At 34.9% G+C, this 18,184-nt stretch overlaps 2 long non-coding RNA genes across 2 annotated transcripts in view; one reads left to right on the plus strand and one right to left on the minus strand.

Moving 5' to 3' along the window:
- LOC145686313 (uncharacterized) overlaps positions 1-18,184 on the minus strand; it is a 150,921-nt gene that overhangs the window by 78,545 nt on the left and 54,192 nt on the right. The gene's annotated exons all lie outside the window — the stretch shown is intronic.
- LOC145666211 (uncharacterized) lies at positions 7,344-17,888 on the plus strand. Its single transcript, XR_014127705.1, has 2 exons — positions 7,344-7,460; positions 17,406-17,888. It is a non-coding gene; the product is annotated as an uncharacterized LOC145666211 (long non-coding RNA).

Below are 18,184 nucleotides of genomic sequence, written 5' to 3' on the forward strand. Positions count from 1 at the left end.
ACTCGATGTTGCTCGAACTGCGACAATGCAGCAACTGATCACCACATACTAAAGGCCTGCGCAGGCCGGGCTTGGGCAGGCCGACACTGATTTCTCTTCAGATCAGGCCGGGTTGGGGCCGATTAATTGCAATTCTTTAATAATTATTGACTATCGTTAAACGATAATTAGAATAAAGGCAAACGTTGAAGAAGTGTGCCAGTGAAAAATGTTACAAAATGAAACTTTTAAGATTTATCCGGCCCGGGCCGGGCTTGAGCCAAGAATTTTAAAAAGCTTATCGGGCCAAGCCGGGCCGGGCTCGGGCCGAAAATCTGCAAAACCTTTCGGGCCTGGGCTGGGCCGGGCCTAGGTACATTTGAGCTGGATTGGGCTCGGGCCGAAAATTAGGCCCGTACAGGTCTCTACCACATACTCCCCCGTTTAGGTACACTACTCGTAAACTTTATATATATATATATATATATATATATATATATATATATATATATATATATATATATATATATATATATATATATACGTTTGAATTGAGAATAGTTCCTGGCCGTTATGAAGATGTTACTAAAATGATAGGGGAAAAGTACACTATCTGTGTCCGTATGAGATTTTGTATGGACATGTCCTTTAATGGGTCTATGATATTTTTTTTTAATATTAGCCTGTATACAGTACAATACAGTGCTATTTTAAACATTATACACTGAAGAAGTGCCTACGGTGAGACATTCCGCAAGACTTTGGACGGCGAGGTTATGGCTAGGTGAGATTTTATTCCTCGAGATTTTGATCAGGAGGGAATGTGTGAGACAAGGTTCTGGCTGCGAGGTTTCGGCCGTGAGGTTTTTTGCCCAAACCTAGGTCATCTAGCCAGAATGGAAGAAAGTAGGAACACTTTCAAAATTTTAGCTAAAACCTCAGTCGAAGAAAGACCATTAGGAAGACCTAGGTGCAAATGGGAGGACAGTACTAAGATATATCTCGCAGGAATAGGAACGCAAGAAACTGGATCCAGTTGGCCAAGGACAGAAGTCAATGGAGAACTTTTGTGAATACGGCATTGAACCTTTGGTTTCCGTAAGTCATACATTGAATGAGTGGTCATAAACGAGTTGGATTACAGTTTTAGATATTATGCAGACTATCACGCCCTCTATACGTCAGAGAAAGTTGGTCGACTCTTTCTGAAGCTATTGTGTAAGATTCATATATTGTTCTTATACCCACTTTTGCTATTGGCTGTACAAAAACTTCCAACATTGCCGTACTACACGTGCATGCTGTTTCCTTATATCATTCTTCCAAAATTTCGATTCCCTTGTAGCTATACGGTTATCGTATGCAGCTTTGGTTCGGAAGACCCAGGATCGATTCCTGGTGGGAGCTCGGAGTTTCGGATACCACATTAAGCTTTAGATTCTCGTCTCATATAGCCTAAGTACAGGCAAAAATGCTAAACTTCAATCCAGCTACCCAGCAAATCGATTACATACTACTTTGTAAATCTTGAACATCCTAATAGTGAAATTTTGAACTTAAAATACAGTTAACAGGTGCGGATCACGCTCAATGTTAGTATTTGTATTAGACTGGCGCGAATGAAGTGCTTGCCCCAAGTGCGTCATTTCCGAAGGTCGAGAATACCTGGTTAATCAAAATGGCCACCCTCTGCAACTACACATTTTTTCCATCGCTCAGTGAACGATTGGATTCAAAAAAGTGGCCAAACAAATTTGGAATCTGCGATCCGAATAAGTCCTCAGCCGCAAGTTACGCAGCTCGATCATCAGGGAATGTTTTCCCTTCCGAAAAGCGATCGAGATACCGGAAGAAATTGTTGTCGGGGTGGGAGAAACGTCAGTAAAATTCAGTGAATAAGAAAGGGTATCATACTGCAATTCATGGAGAGTCTGCAACTTGGTTTGAGTGACATTTCCGCATATATTGTCCTGGAACATGAGGACATCATATTCTTTGAACATTTCTAGATACCTGGAGGCGAAGTTGTGGTGCATTTTATCCACAATGGTGGTTTCACCTCATCGGAGAAAGACATAATGAATCAATCTCATCATAGATCATCATACCAGCAACGGTGTCTCCTAGGAGTTTTGGAAATAGTCCTGGGCTTTGAAGATCCAACCATTTGTATTGACCGTTTACTATTGTCATACCATATACATGTTTCATCAAAAGTCATAATTCGATATAGGAAACTTTCCCGGGTATTCCTTACAATCAGAGAATTATACATCTCTGCACTTTCAGTCCCATGTTATGCACCGAGGCTAAGAGCGATGGTGCGATGATAAGATGAATGATAATGCTGGAATGGCAGAAGTGAGAAAAGCCGAGAGAGCCTGGAGACAAACCTACGCACACGGTGTTTGCCCACCACAAAACCCGCTTGGCGGAGCTGGAATCGATCCAGGGTCCCTACGCGCATGAAGTGAGCGCTCTGGCATTGAGTCACCTCGGTTTCACAGCGATTTTTTTTTTCTTGTTAGCCATTATCAACTCATAGCAACTTTGAGTACAACTTTTTAACCTTTCCGGTTCTGAGATACTTCTGTAACAATTTTTAAAGAGTTGAGTACTTCAAGTTATATGACCGTAGCGAAACTCCCTCTATAAAAATTGTTATGTGAGTATCTTAGGATTCTGAAACATGGATTTTTGGATAGGACACATATTATTTCCTAAGTGGTCTTGACTCGACCACGGTAGGTCCCATAGTTTTGGAGCTATGGATCTTTAAATTTTATGTTTTCATATTTTCTGCAGCCTATAACTCCGAAAGGAAGCATTTGTGCACCCAGGTTGGTCTATACTTTTTGTCTTATCTTGGTGTCAGGAATCACCTCCCAAAAGTAGTCGGTGTTGTTTTCAAACATCCTGTATATATATATCAGCGTATCCAGGATATGATCCAGGGAGGGACTAAACCATAGTTTGCCGCTTTATTCAGTGTAAAGTAAGATTGATGTCTTTTTATCCAGTGTATACTTGAGCGCTAGGGGGGGCTATAGCCCCTATAGCCCCCTTTGATCCATGTCTATATATAGCGAGGTGAGGCCGCTGTGGAATTGTTTTGGGAGCTTCAAGTTAAAGATTTTCTTCAAAAGGCATTCAGAGTTTAGAAAAAAAGGTGTACTAAATGTATCGACTTGTTAGAAGACTATGTAAAAATACATACATACATATATGTATGTATATGTATGTATGTATCATTATTATATGTATATATGACTCATTATCATTAGTTTTGGATCATTTCTCGTGCACCAATAAACTTTACGAACAAGGGATAAGGAATGTTTAAAGCCAGTCGAAATATTGGTATGAACATAATGGACGAAAACTTAGATAGGTATAGCAAAATGTGACGAGTAGTAGGGCAATATTAGAAGTAATTTTTAAAAAGGAAACAATATTATATACTGTAGTACTATAAAGAAAATGAAAAACTGAGTAGGAAAGTATATGAAAAAGTTACATTCTGACGGACATATTAGGAGAAAAGATGAAGGAAAGTACGGGAGGCAAAGGTGAAAACTGAAATTAAAGTAATTCAAGTAGATAACTTTCTACGTCAGAACAAAGAAGTTAACTGAAGACTGGAGTGAGTGGAAGTTTCTCATTTAAAAGAAGTGACTTGTTTCTGATAGTAATATACTTACGAAAATGATTATAAATAATTCTTTCTAATTATGTAATTAATCACCTCATCATTGAAGAATGGCTGAACCGATTCAAGTGAATTATTGAACACAGTTAGCACTTGACTCAGACCGTGTTTATACACTGTTACTTTTATTAAAAAATTGTATTTAAGTGAAGAAGAAGAGGATTTAACCCGAGAAAGCCCACGCTAATTTTACCCTTAACCCTTTCCGGATTTCGGCTTTTTGGGCTATTTTTTAGACTTTCAGTCAAGCAGCTACTGCATCGTCACTATTTATCCTAGGATCATGGTTCATACCTCATTCTCTTTAGAACAGAGCTGGCTTTCAAATGGTACCACTTCCATGCTCATACCATATACCAGGAACGGGAAAAATGATGTCAAATGGAAAACTTTCGGAGAGAAATTTTTTTCTCGCATTTTGGCCCCCCCTGGAACGGCCCTGTGTGAACGTAGCCATCTAAAAAACATCTGATAAATAGTACTTGCTATACTGAATGTGTGTGCCAAATTTCAAGTTTCTATCTTGAATACTAAGGGCGGGAGAAATTTTATCATGAATTCCTACAATGCCCCAAATTACCACAATACACTATGATCTCAGGGAAAAAAATTCCTGAGACATTCCTAATTAACCTAGGATCATGGTTTGCACATCATTCTCTTCAGAATAGACCTGCCTTTCAGACGGTATGACTCACGTGTCTCCATCATGTATCTAAGGCGGGAAAATGATGAAAAAACGGGATTTTTCCAACTTTTAGCCCCCTCTGGACCCCTCCCCTGTTTTAACGCAGAAATCTGAAAAAAAATCTGGTAAATACTATTCGGTTGACTAAATGTTTGTGCACAATTTCAATAATCTACGTGCAAAAATAAGCCCGCCAAAAAAATCAGAAAATGCCCCATATTACCTATACACAGGTATATATTGAAAAAAATTCCCTGACACATCCCTAATTAACCTAGGATCATGGTTTGCACATCATTCTCTTCAGAATAGAACTGCCTTTCAGACGGTATGACTCATGTGTCTCCATCATGTATCTAAGGCGGAAAAATGACGAAAAATGGGATTTTTGGGGTAAAAATATCCCTTTTTTCAATTTTTAGCCCCTCTGGCCCCCCCTGTTTTAACGCAGAGATCTGAAAAAAATCTGATAAATACTACTAGGTAGGCTGAATGTTTATGAACAATTTCAATCTTCTAGGTACAAAAGTAAGCCCGCCAAAAATATATATACCGACAATGTACCATATTACCCTATACAGAGGGATATTTTTTTAAAATCCCTGAGACATCCCTAATTACCCTAGGGTCATGTTTCGCCCATCATTCTCTTCAGAATAAAATTGCCTTTCAGACGGTATGACTCACGTGTCTCCATCATGTATATAAGGCGGGAAAATCCCGAAAAAAGGGATTTTGGGGGTAAAAATATCAATCTTCTACGTGCAAAAATAAGCGCGCCAAAAAATATTGAACATAGGCTTAATAAATGAAAAAATAAATTTTAGACTTATGACGTCATCACCTCCTATGTCTGGACGCAGGAAGGTCTGAAACCATACGTAATGTCTTCTACAATGCCTCTGGACTTGAAAAACAAAACAAAAAAAAACGGACGAAAAAGCTCAAATAGAAGAGAAATAACGCAATATACCATGAAAAACGCATATGGTACAAATTGTACCATAAAATCCCCAAAGGGTTAAAAGGCCAAGGGGGTGCCTCTGAGACTCCCTGCTGCATATATAAGCTACCTGAAATCACCGCGTCTATTTGTATGTTCCGTCATTAATAGGAAGCTAGTCACTACTTTACTATGAAATCATTTGTCAATGGTATTGACAAACGTTGACAATTGAAATCAAACGTGAACAGTATCAAATAATTAGAAAAGTACATACTTCAACAGGAGCCTCAGAGGCACCCCTTGGGCCTTTACGTTAGTATAAAAAATAACGCTATTTTTCTGAGGTAAAGTAAAAAAAAAATGCTTAGGAAATCAGAGGGTGTATTTCAAAGAATAGAAGAAATCTAGAGCGCAGGACACGGGTCGAAATATCTATTAAGTATAATGGCATTAAAAATTGACCAGGATGCCTCCGAGGCACCCCTTTGGCCTTTACGTCAATACAAAAAATAACCCTATTCTTTTTCTGAAGTAAAATAAAAAAAAATGAACAACTCAATCAGGGGGCATATTCCAAAGAGATAGGAGAATTCTAGAGCGGAAGACACGCGACGAAACATCTATTAAGAATAATTGCATTAAAAGTGGACCAGGGTGCCTCTGAGTCACCCCTTGGTCTTTCTCAGGTTAAAATGTACGACAAAAATTGAGTACCACACAACCCCCTCATGTTAGAGAGATGAAAATTTGTATAAGAACTCCTTATTTAAAGCAATTGAACAGGTGTTCCAGTGTTTCTGGAAATTTCGCTTTTAAAGGGGGATAAGGAGTTAATTCTATATTTTTTCTCAATATATAAAAAATTATATTGAGGTTGACTGTCTTATAATCTTTTGATGGGTTTTTATTATGACATTTGCGTTAAAATCCGTATCCTAAAGGGAATGAAGTTAGTAAATACATTCACCAAAAATATAATTTGTATCGACCTTGTCATCTTCGGGAGAGACATTAGATACACATAAACTCCCTATTGAAAATAAAGTCATGTGCTTTAACGTTTTCGAAAATTCCACTTCTAAGGGAGGAAGGAGTCTTTTTTTAAAAAAAAAAAAAATCTTAATTTCCCGTTTTGTATTCATAAAATGGCAAATGTGAGAAAATGTTTTTTAAGCTGTTTAAAATTAAATTTTTGAACATAGTTACCAAGGCATTTAATTTTTGAGGTTGCAATAAGGAAAGCATAAATTCGTGTTCCTAACCAGAAGCAAATGCACATAAAAGTGAAATTGACATTATAACACACACACACACACACACACATATATATATATATATATATATATATATATATATATATATATATATATATATATATATATATATATATATATATATATATATATATATATATATATTAAATCAGTGCATCATTGAATATACATGTATTAAATCTTCTGAATTCCTTTCGTTTCTATCATGTGGTTTGCACTGAAGGTCTAACTAGCCGTAAAAATTTCACTTTGTGGTGATGTATGAAATGATGCACGAGATATTAAACGTAGATATAAAGAAAAGAAGAAAGGGAATTATATTGTTCTTTATTGTTATTGTTACTTGTTTCTATAGTACTTTACTACAAGAATAACCGTGTGACCACTAACCGGAATTTCCAGACATGACAGATTTTTCTTTCTTTTTCTTTTTAATCTACATTTTCGACAAACATTTCTTAACTTACACGTGTTGTGTTATAATGTCTTTTAGTGACGTTTGATGTTAGCGATCTTTTGGTTTTCCTCAATTGAGTTTGGCGTCATTTTAAAGGGTATGTTTTTTTTTCTAAAAAGCGAAACGCGTGCTATTTTTTTCTTTAAGTGTGTGTTTATGTATAGTTGTATGTGTGTGAGAAAGAGGAGTGTATGGGATTCCATAAGCTATTTTGTTGAATGTTATAATTTTTTTTTCAAGGTGAATTCCCCATCACGTGAGTTAATTTAATTCTCATCATATACGGATCTCCTATTCATATATAAATACACAAAAGATTTTGCGGAATTGTTAACAGAGTAGTGGAGATCGGAGTTATTTGAGCACCAAAAGACATCGCAGCTTTAAGGAAAATGTACAAGTCTATAGTAAGTAGTATCAATTGGTATTCATTCTGTGCTTACATCGCATATTGCCCTCAAGTCGCCATTCTCGCCTTCGAAAAAAAAATGGTTATCTATTTGTAGTTCTCGCTGCTCTTAATTTGATTACGTTAACAGCTGTTGTCATTGTTTTGTTGTCATTTTCAGTACATAAGGTTTAAAATCGAATCCACACTATGCAATACACTAGCAATACTAATTAACAATTTACGTATAATAGCTGTTGAGTTCAAACCCTGATCATTTCATATGAGACTTCCTGAGAAAAGGTATTAGAATCTAATAAGATTGGTGGACAGGCTTGACTATATATTATATTAACACGAGAGGGTATATTAAATAATATAGACTGTATCTCAGTAATTTGTTTTAATGTATTAAATAGTAAATGAATACTGTATGTGTGGACCATACGAGGCCCCCGAGAGAGAAACAGAAGTAAGGAACCAATTTCAACAAAAAAAAGATTCACATCTCATGCGGGTATGATGCTGTTAAAAATATTACTACAAAACACTTTTTTTAATATATATATATATATATATATATATATATATATATATATATATATATATATATATATATATATATATATATATATATATATTGCTTGAGGTCGCGTTTGAGGTCGCTTACATTTAGTTTTAACTGAGCTATACGATGCGAGGACGCGACACCCCCTCTAAGTATGGTTGTCAACTGATCGATATTTTTGTCAGGCTCAACTATATATTTCAAGGTTTAAAATATGTTTATTCTTAATCTATTTTGAGAATTATGAGCGGGTGCCGGTAATTTTATTTTTTAGACTTGGCAACCCTATCTGCAAAATTAGAGCGGAAGTTCAGGCCAGCGATGTGTGTCTGCACGTCAAAATAGATCGTCTACGTTTACGCGTAAGCAACACGTAAACAATAAACAACGTAGATTATGTAATATATGTAGACAATTCGTAATCCATCTGATATGACAATTTAGTTTTTCTCAATAATATAGTAGTTGGAAAAGAGAAAAACATAGTGTTGTGGAATTGATGTGGAATTTCTTTCTCTTTAAAAATGAAGTGGTGGGTCTACGGAAGTCTTCACACCTAGGTATATTTCCTTCTGATTTACCCAACTAAACAGCTTTTGTTAGTTATTTTGTAGCTAGTCCACTACTCAGTAGATACTTTGTGTACAGTACATGTTGCCTTTAAATATAACGTATACACAAATTGTAAATAAGCTTTATTCTCACACTGCTGTAGTGTGAATTAGAGATGCAAAAAAGCCGGCTTTTTTGAATCGATGGTTTTTTTCACATAAAAAGCCGGCTTTTTTGGGAAAAAAACGAGAATTTTGGAAATTTTGGCTTTTTTCAACTTCATGATTTTTCTATTTAAATAGCTTTCTCATAGTATATTCTATAGTTAGATAAGAATTCCATGACCTGAATGTGATATTTCGCTCTGAAATTCACCATCAAGATGGATGGAGCACATGTTTTACGAATTAAAGCTAACATGAAGAATGTAGTATTTGAGGGTAATTTTAGAGGCTATTTAACTTTATTTTAACTTTTGAGTTATCGACATCTTTTTCTTCTCTAGTTTGTCATCCGTGTTTCATTTCTAAGAGCTTTTAGTACTCTAGCTTCTAGCGCAAAAGTTAAACTTGCCCGTTTTTCTATTTATCCGTCAAAGCGTACGTTTCTCAATATATCCGTCAAACCGTACTTCCACATTTCTGTTATACTGTAGCTGTGAAGTGATTTAGCAATAATTTTCCGGACAACCTTGAATACCAATTTATACAAATAATCAGTAGCGGATTTAGAAAAGTACTTTAGGAGGGTTTTTTCTGATTGTTTCATTTCCTAAAAAGTCCTAATTTTATTTGGGAAGTGCTTGAAGTTTATGAGTACAGGCATAACTAATATTTCGTTTCGTTTATATGTTTAGCAATAATCTTCCGGATACAACTTTAAAAATCATTTTATACTGAGAATCAGTGGCGGATTTAGAAAAGTATTTTGGGAAGGGTTTCTTACTAATGTTTAGTTTTTTTTAAACATTCGTAATTTTTATTTGACGGGAGCTTAAAGTATATGAGTAAAGGCATAAATAATAGATATTTCGTTTGTTGCAGACATTCCGTAACTTTGGGGAACGGGCTTCAGTCCGAAAGACCGCCCCCCTAACCTTCGCAAAACCGTCACTGCTGGTAATTAGTAATAATAACGATTTAAAAACAATAAAAAAGGAAGTCGCCCAACTCACAGTACACGCACTATTTCTACATTCACAGATAGAATGAAGAAAAGCTTTGTCAGAATGGTCGAATGCTGATTGAATCCCGGACTTCCCGATAGAAGCGCAAAAGCTAATCACTCAGTCATGTTTGTTGTGCAGTTGTATTTAGATTAACTTAAATATATTCCGTAGTCTTTTTTTTTTTTTTGGAAGGGGGGGGGGGAGTTCCGTAATGATACGTTGAATCCCTCTTGTTAAAAATTCAGAAAACTTGAGGATTGGGTAAACTGTGATGGTGGTTCTATAAAACTTAACTGTAGAATTTCAAGAATATACAGAACCAAAAGCTCTAGATGTGCAGCCTTTAAGTGTATCATATAAATCTAAGTATTTCTCTTATGTTTTATTTTAATTTTATTTTGTTTCAAAAAGAGGGTATGGAATATTTTGAAGTAAAAATACTACATACTATTTTGCTAGTTATTTGTGTATTCTTTAAAAAGAAGTGTTTACTTTTAGGGTTGGCTGGTTTACACCAACTTTTTTTTTAATAACTGGTTTAAACCACAAAAATAAAAAGAATGATAAATGCGAATCGTGTGAACTTCATGGTGACGTTTCCAGATATCAAACCACCTGCAATAGTTTTATTTCCCTTTCACCTTTTAATCAAGGTGTCCCATGTTCAATTCTCGGTCGAACCACAAACCTTCTTTCATGCGTAACCCAAGTAGCGGTTCGGATGTCAGTTTAAGCGAAAGTCTTCTCCTTGATAACCTCAGTATTTCGTAAGGATGTTAAGCCTAAGTATACGAAACAAACCAAATTGTATATTTCTGCATGCCTAAATGCGTGTTGTTTTATAAAGAAGCCAATATTGCTTAAATATATTGATAGAAATTGGCAAAATTTATCGATTGCCTACATAGCTTCCAACATTAGCTTGGATTGGACTTTCAATGATATCTACGTACCGATACTAAATTTGTAATTTAATACCTCAGTTTTATCGTACTGTTTATGGTACGTTGACCTTTAAATTTTACATGCAAAGCAATAACATGATTTTCCCGTTATTGTCTTACATTTCAAGTAATGACGGGATTTTCCCAATGGCTAGGGCGGGAGATTCTCAACTTAAGAAATTTACTGACCGCACTTCTTTAAGCTTATGGGAGTTCTTCCGGCATAAGCCCGCTGTTGCATAATAACATCAAGGCGAAACAAACTTATTTCTGTGAATATGTAATATAAATACATAAAGCAAAAAATCTAAGTCAAAAAAGCCTGGTTTAAACCAAAAAAGCCTGGTTTAAACATCCCCCAAAAAACGGGTTTTTGGCATTTTCAAAAACAACCACGGTTCTTGCCAACTCTGCTTACTTTTGTATATAGGAGGTTAAAAAATTCTTATTATATACATTGGTTAATCCTGTGGAATTCATAATGTAAATATGTTGAAGAAAAATTGTTTGAAATATTTTTTTCGAAATTCATAGTTTATTTTCGATGTTTTATATTATTATCAGCATCAACCACTAATTAAATGATTTTTTGTGTTATAGAGAAGCGATACAAAGTCTGTTTTATCAATTTAAAGCAGTATTTTGAAAAAAGCCCAAAATTTCCCAAGCAAAAAAGCAAAGCAGAAAAAACCGAGTTTTTTTCCAAAAAAGCCGGTTTTTTTCCGAGCCCTTGCATCTCTAGTGTGAATGAAGAAATGTTCAAAAAGAGCTTTCTCATTGTTAAACGATAGTGTTTGATTCCCAGTGGGAACTCATATGACTGGAATCCCACATTGAAGTCTACGATTCACATAACCTCAGCTAGAAAGGGACGATATACTACAAATTTTGGAAAGCAATCAACTGCTGGAAAATGCCCATAAGCTTCCTGATCAGTTGAGGAAGTTCTATCATAGAAAGCTCAAGAATAAACGACTAGTAATGAGCTCTACTGTATGGCATGAGACAATTTTCAGCACTCCCGAGTTCAATTCCCGATGGAGAGTATTGAACTCCTTTTAGTGGTTCCTATTCAATCTTAAAGTATAGGTCCATGTTTCATATACCTCGATGCTGAAGAAGGAGGCTACATTTCAACAAAACAAATTTTAAAAATTCAATGTTCCTCCCAAAGAACTATTTATTTTTGTTGTTTGAATGTTCTTGTCCAAAGTAGGCTCGAACGGAACAAAGTTGCACTAGCAGAACAGAGGGAAGGTAGCCATTGTGTTGTCTTGTAATTCTGAAGATACTTAGTACGATGAAAAATTACGAAGCTAGAGTAAAGGAATAGATTTAAATTAGGTTTGGATTTACTATGTATTTAGGAAATGAGGCTTTGTCATAGATGTATATTTTGTTCATGTCTATTAATATCGCTTTTCTTTCGATAAGGGACACTCTGATTTCTCTAGTGTCTATTAAACAATATTATTTATCAGTATTCGTTTGTATTTAAAATTGTCTTTTGTATACAATTTAAAATGCAGATATAGTAGTGAAATATCTTAACAGTCAAATCTTAAGGAACTTCTTCGGATATCGTGTTCGTCTAGCAAAGAGCTCTAGGTTTCACCTCCTGATACCGATTATACTAAGTTACAGTGTGTGAATTTTTGTCTACTTAATCATCTAAACGTTCAGATGTAATATTTATAGTATACTAGCAGAATACCCGTTCTTCGCACAGGAAGAATACGTTTCATTTTGTTTATAAAGGGCCGAATTTGGATTTAAACTGCATCGGAAGTGTCACTGTTCATCCCAGAGACCCAGAAAACTATAGACTCGACATTAATATCGGCCATTTTCGAGTATTTGTATATATTTTCCCTTACCCCAAGTTGCGGGGATGATTTTAGATTTAAACGGCATCGGAAGTGTCACTGTTCGTCTTATTGATCCAGAAAACTATAGATTCGACGACATTAATATCGGTCATTTTTTTATCATTTTAAATATCTCCACTTCCACCTCCCCTAAGTTGCACCGTCAAAGTTGAAATGATAAATCCATTCCAGGCTCGAACCTTATCTATGTTGAAAATTTGATCGAGATCGGTCGAGTGGTTCAAGAGTTTATTAAGTTACAAACCTAGTCGCTTTCATTTTTATTTATTTTTATATATCTCCTCTTCCTCCCCTAAGTTGCACCGTCAAAGTGAAATGATAAAAACCATTCCAAGCCCGAACCTCATATGTGTTGAAAATTTGATCGAAGTCGGTCTGTTAGTTCAAGAAATATTAAGTCACAAACATAGCCACTTTGGTTTTTCGTATATGTAAATTACAGGTCCATAACGTTTCTTTCTTGAATACTTGATCTTTCATACAAAAAACCCAAAATTGACTCCATTAGTATGTCGATACAGATAAAAGAGAAAAGTGTATATATATAAGTGTTTCCAGATGAAACTTCAGTGAATATTTGTTTAGAGAATAGTTCCCAACAAGGGGTGTGGGGGAGAGGGAATAATGGGGACGAAAGTTACTGCCAGAAATAAACTACATTCGAAATTACAAATAATATGAATGTTAAATTAAATATGTATATACACACACAAAAATAACTACAGTAGAGTTCCTAAAACTCGGCACTCGATAATCCGGCAGTCCATATAATTCGGTCACACCCTGGGAGGGCAAAATTAAACCGTTTAAGGTCATTGCCGGGTATTTTTCTTAGGTCTGTCTTATCAGGTTAATTACTGTACAGTGTGTATTTATTAATTTCCATTTTCATGTATAGTAAAGGCTCTATGCGTTCATAAAGTACGTGTATTCTCAAGCAATCAATACATTCAATATTGTATTTTCTGAGAAAACACTCATACGTATTCTTTTTTAACCCCATTCCCGATAACCCGGCATTTTCTTTAACTCGGCCACCCTTCGGTCCACATTAGACCGAGTTTTCGTGACTCTACTGTATTGAGTAAGAACTGTGGATCTATTAAGAACTTAATTTGTAATATATATTGAACTCTCAGATAATAATAATAATAATAATAATAATTTATCAATCTATATTTACTTCCAGAAAAAAAACTTCTGCGTAATATGATATTGTAGCGTACTTTATTATTATTATTATTATTATTATTATTATTATTATTATTATTATTATTATTATTATTATTATTATTATTATTATTATTATTATCATTATTATTATTATTATCTGATAATTCAATATTACATCTGAAATCACAAAAGGGGTCAAACTTAGGAATGGCAAGAAGAGTGGGGGCGTAAATTATGCAGAGTTTCACGAAAAAGGGCGTCACTTAATCTTGAGAACCATCAATGCTTCTCAATCTAATTCCTATCACGATTCCGATTTTATCACATCCTCTAGCCAGCGACACCCTTATAACTTCTGGTATGTAATAAGCTTGTGTGGGATTTTTAATATACCTATTGCGGAGATCTCACGATATCAATCTATTTCTATAATAGTAGAATCCATTTCTTGTATATAGTGGATACAGTAACTTCACTAAAAGCGAATGGATTAAAACCAAATTTGGTCAGTTCATTCATATTACAAATATCGAATCCGATCTGGTCATACTGTTTCAAAATGGAGGACATTTGAAAATTTTAAAACTTCATATCTTCCTTAACTTTGGGTTATATGATAAAAAATAAAGTGATTTATATTTTGGTTTTAAAAAATCTGGGACAGTTGTTAAAAAGTTATGAGTATTTTAAAATGACTTGATAATGTGCGTCGCGAAAATTGAACCAGACATAGCTGCACTAGTGAAATTACACTATGCTTAGGAATTGCATTAGCTTTCATTTCAAATTTTAATTGTATTTTAATATGCAAGTTGTGTTGCATTTGTTTTTTCTGGTACTTCAATTGCAGTTCTTATTAGTTTCATATCGTACCTCGTCCTTTAAATTTATTTTTAAACAACTCTGCACCTGTTGAAAATGTTTAATAGACTTATTTTTTGTTGTTCTTAACAGTAAATATAAAAATAAAAATATGCTTTAGCAGAACAAAATTCAAAATAATACGTATTTAATTTTTTTCCGGTATTAAAATATATTTATTTCTTACGCTTATCTTCGCGATCCCCATAAAACCCTTTCGCGACCCTCCTAGAGGTCGCGAGCAAAGGCTGAGAAACCTAGAAATTCATCAATTCTGTGTTCAATAATTCAAAAGCTCTGACGTAAATGAAACCTTTGTGAAAGACTTCGATAGAATTTCTGAAAATGATTGTAAGTTCCTTAAATTCTTTCTTTGGTTTCATGGATCTGAGCGTTTAAATACGACGACTGAAAAATCGTTACTTCAAGCGTCAGTTTACAAATATTATTGCGTCATTGTTTGGCATATGTATGTTAACATCAGAAGGAACAATAGATATGATCTGTTAGCTAACAGTGTAGTTGTTATACATGTGCAGTACATAAATGAATAAGTAAACAATCTAGTAAATAATAATACGCAATCAATAAATAAGTAAACAATAATTAATCAACTATTTTTGACAACGAACGACATACTATTTAACGCCCTGCAAATTCGTTTTTCAGGATTTTCCCGAAAAGTACGCATCTGAATTTATCCACAAAGATGTGAAGTTGTTCAGTTCGACGTCGTCATATATCTATATCTATCTCTCTCTCTCTCTCTCTCTCTCTCTCTCTCTCTCTCTATATATATATATATATATATATATATATATATATATATATATATATGTGTGTGTGTGTGTGTGTGTGTGTGTGTGTGTGTGTGTGTGTGTCTGTGTGTGTGTGTGTGTGTGTGTGTGTGTGTTTTTAGTGATTGGCACAAAATCCGGATTTTCGGTATTTAGAAAAACCGAAGCCGGTTTTTGAAGATGTGTTCAGTTGTCTATCAAAAACGTTTGTTTTATTTAAAAAAAAAAAGAAAAAAATCTCTCTCCGATAAGGAGAAACGACGGGCTGCGTTGGTTCAGTGGTAGAATGCTCACCTTTTTCTATTCTATAGCTCACGCCAAGTGGGCCAAGGTGGACAAATACCATGTGTGATGTGTGTTTTTTCGGAGTTCCCCCGTTTTCTTCCACTTTTTTCATTAGACTATTATTACCTACCTCATCATCACCGTCTACCTTAGCTTCAGTGCATAAATATGCGATGCTAAACTCCACACGCACAAAAAATGTAATAATTACGGAAGCTTGAAGCAATGCATTTACATATCTCACCTAAACACATCACAATATATATATATACTGTCTTAAATTAATCTAGAATAAAATGTGTTAGCATATCAACCTTGACACTATTAGAAATATTTATATGTGCAAGTGAATGAGTGAATGTCCGTATAATAAAGAAATCCTAATTCTCAAACTGTTCCTTCATTAGTATGATGCCTTACTAATGAAGAAATATGCTCGAATCCACGGTGAGACTAAGTCCGTCGTGGGTTCCAGCCTCACTAAAGATAATCTGCTTTAGCATACAAGACAAGGGTAAAAGTGAGGGGGACGCAGGGGACGCCGTCCTTCCACCTCCAAAAATTATGTACGGCATCCCTCAGTTCCTAAAAAAGTATAATTGGCAAAGATGGGCAGGGAAACGGCGTTACATCATGACGATACCTACCGTTCCCCCTACCTTTTCAGATCCATTTTTACCCCTACTACAAGGCATAATTGAACGACGTTAAATTAGTTATTTTTTGTTTGCTTTTATTCCCTCACTAGCTCCGTAATTTCCAGTTTTCCACGTATCCTTTTGAGCAATTGGAGAAATAAATTGATCACCCTACATCTCTTCTACAGTGTTAGTACACGCTTCTAGTTTTGATGTATAATCTTGCACTAACCTCCCTAACATTTCTTTTAAAGGTCGTATTTTCATAACGTACGGAGGAAATATTAATCTTTTACAGTCCTTTGTCCAGTAGGACCCGAGATTTAATTTTGTCTGTACTAATCCGATGTCGAACCACATTCGACATGCTTTCTGGATCAAAAGATCCAAAGTATTTCAATCAAAAATTTTCTTCTAGATCTATATCTGGAGAACTACATATAATGTAGCCAAACTCAAACTATCATTTAACTCAGTATAATGTGTTTATTCCGTAGAAAGTACAAAAACTTGATTTAGAGGCCGTTCAAAAATTTTGTGGCCCCTGATCCAAAAACTAATTATTGGCCACGATCGCAATCTTTTGATTCATTTTTTGGTTTCCTAAAATTCTTGTTTCTGTTGATTTCGTTCAGTCATGACTATTAGTAGCTTGATTTTTTGCTACTAAATGAGAGCAATCTTTAAAATCATGATTTTCAGTCCTGATTTAATAAGTGTCATTAAAGTAGTAGGTTTAACGTTAAAAATCTACCACTACACACGAAACGCTATAGTTTGACAGATAAATTCAGACAAGTTAAGACGAAATCGGGAAATATGAAAGAATCGCAGTGGGTTAATACTCAAACAAACATCTCAATTAGATAAATAAGATTCACATTTGTTTGATATGGGTATGAATACAGGGATTTTCGACCTCATTTCAGATACAATACGGGCCAATAGAATCCGAAAACGCATTCTGACAAAGCAGTCGTAAGTCTTAACTTTCTGTAACCACATCCATAATCTTATCAGTAATAAATATGTCTATGTTGCCATTTAATAAAATTCAAATATTACCAGTGTTTTCTTTCTTTGTTTCAGGTGTGTATTACAGTGCTCTTTTTTGCAGTATTAGCATATACGGTAAAAGCAGCGGTGGACCAACCGGACGATCTAAAAGCAGCTGAACAACGCTACTACGGATACGGCCACTACCCTCATTATCATTATGGCTACAGTCATTACCCTCATTATGGATATTACTCGCACTATGGTGGCCATTATGGAGGACACTACCCTCACCATTATGGATACCATGGATAATTTAGTGAATCACTCAAATACTATATGATCTATTGTACCTGTCTGTACTATATTAATGAAGTGAACTGGACAATTAAGTTTTTTTTTTTTTTTTTTTTTTTATCTGGCGTTTACATTGTGTGTCTATAGAAACCCAAATGCCTTCTATTTGAAAAAGTAACGAGAGAAAAATACATCCTTCGAAAGATTTTTTTGTTTGTTTGTTTCTTTCTGTATATATCAGATTGTATAAAAAAGTATTAAACCTTTACAGGTCAAAATCGAGAACAAATTTCTTGTTATTTGAAAAATAAGATTATGGAAGCCACATGTGTGCCATTTTGTCCAATGATCTGCCATATTTCCAGCAACACTATAATCCTATCCCTATAGAACTTCTGTAGATTCTGAAGGAAAAAAAAACACGCCTTTTTAGAAACTAAATTAACACCAATCAGGGAGTTCTGCAGAGACCGAAACAAATACGCTAACAGTACAAAGTTCGGGCTATACAGTGGATGCATTAAAATTTCCCCTAGCCAAGTTCTCTTAATTTCTGATTGGTCGTTAAAGTTGTA

The sequence above is a fragment of the Thermobia domestica genome, chromosome 1, assembly GCF_964235325.1.
Source record: "Thermobia domestica chromosome 1, izTheDome1.hap1.1, whole genome shotgun sequence".
Taxonomy (NCBI): domain Eukaryota; kingdom Metazoa; phylum Arthropoda; class Insecta; order Zygentoma; family Lepismatidae; genus Thermobia; species Thermobia domestica.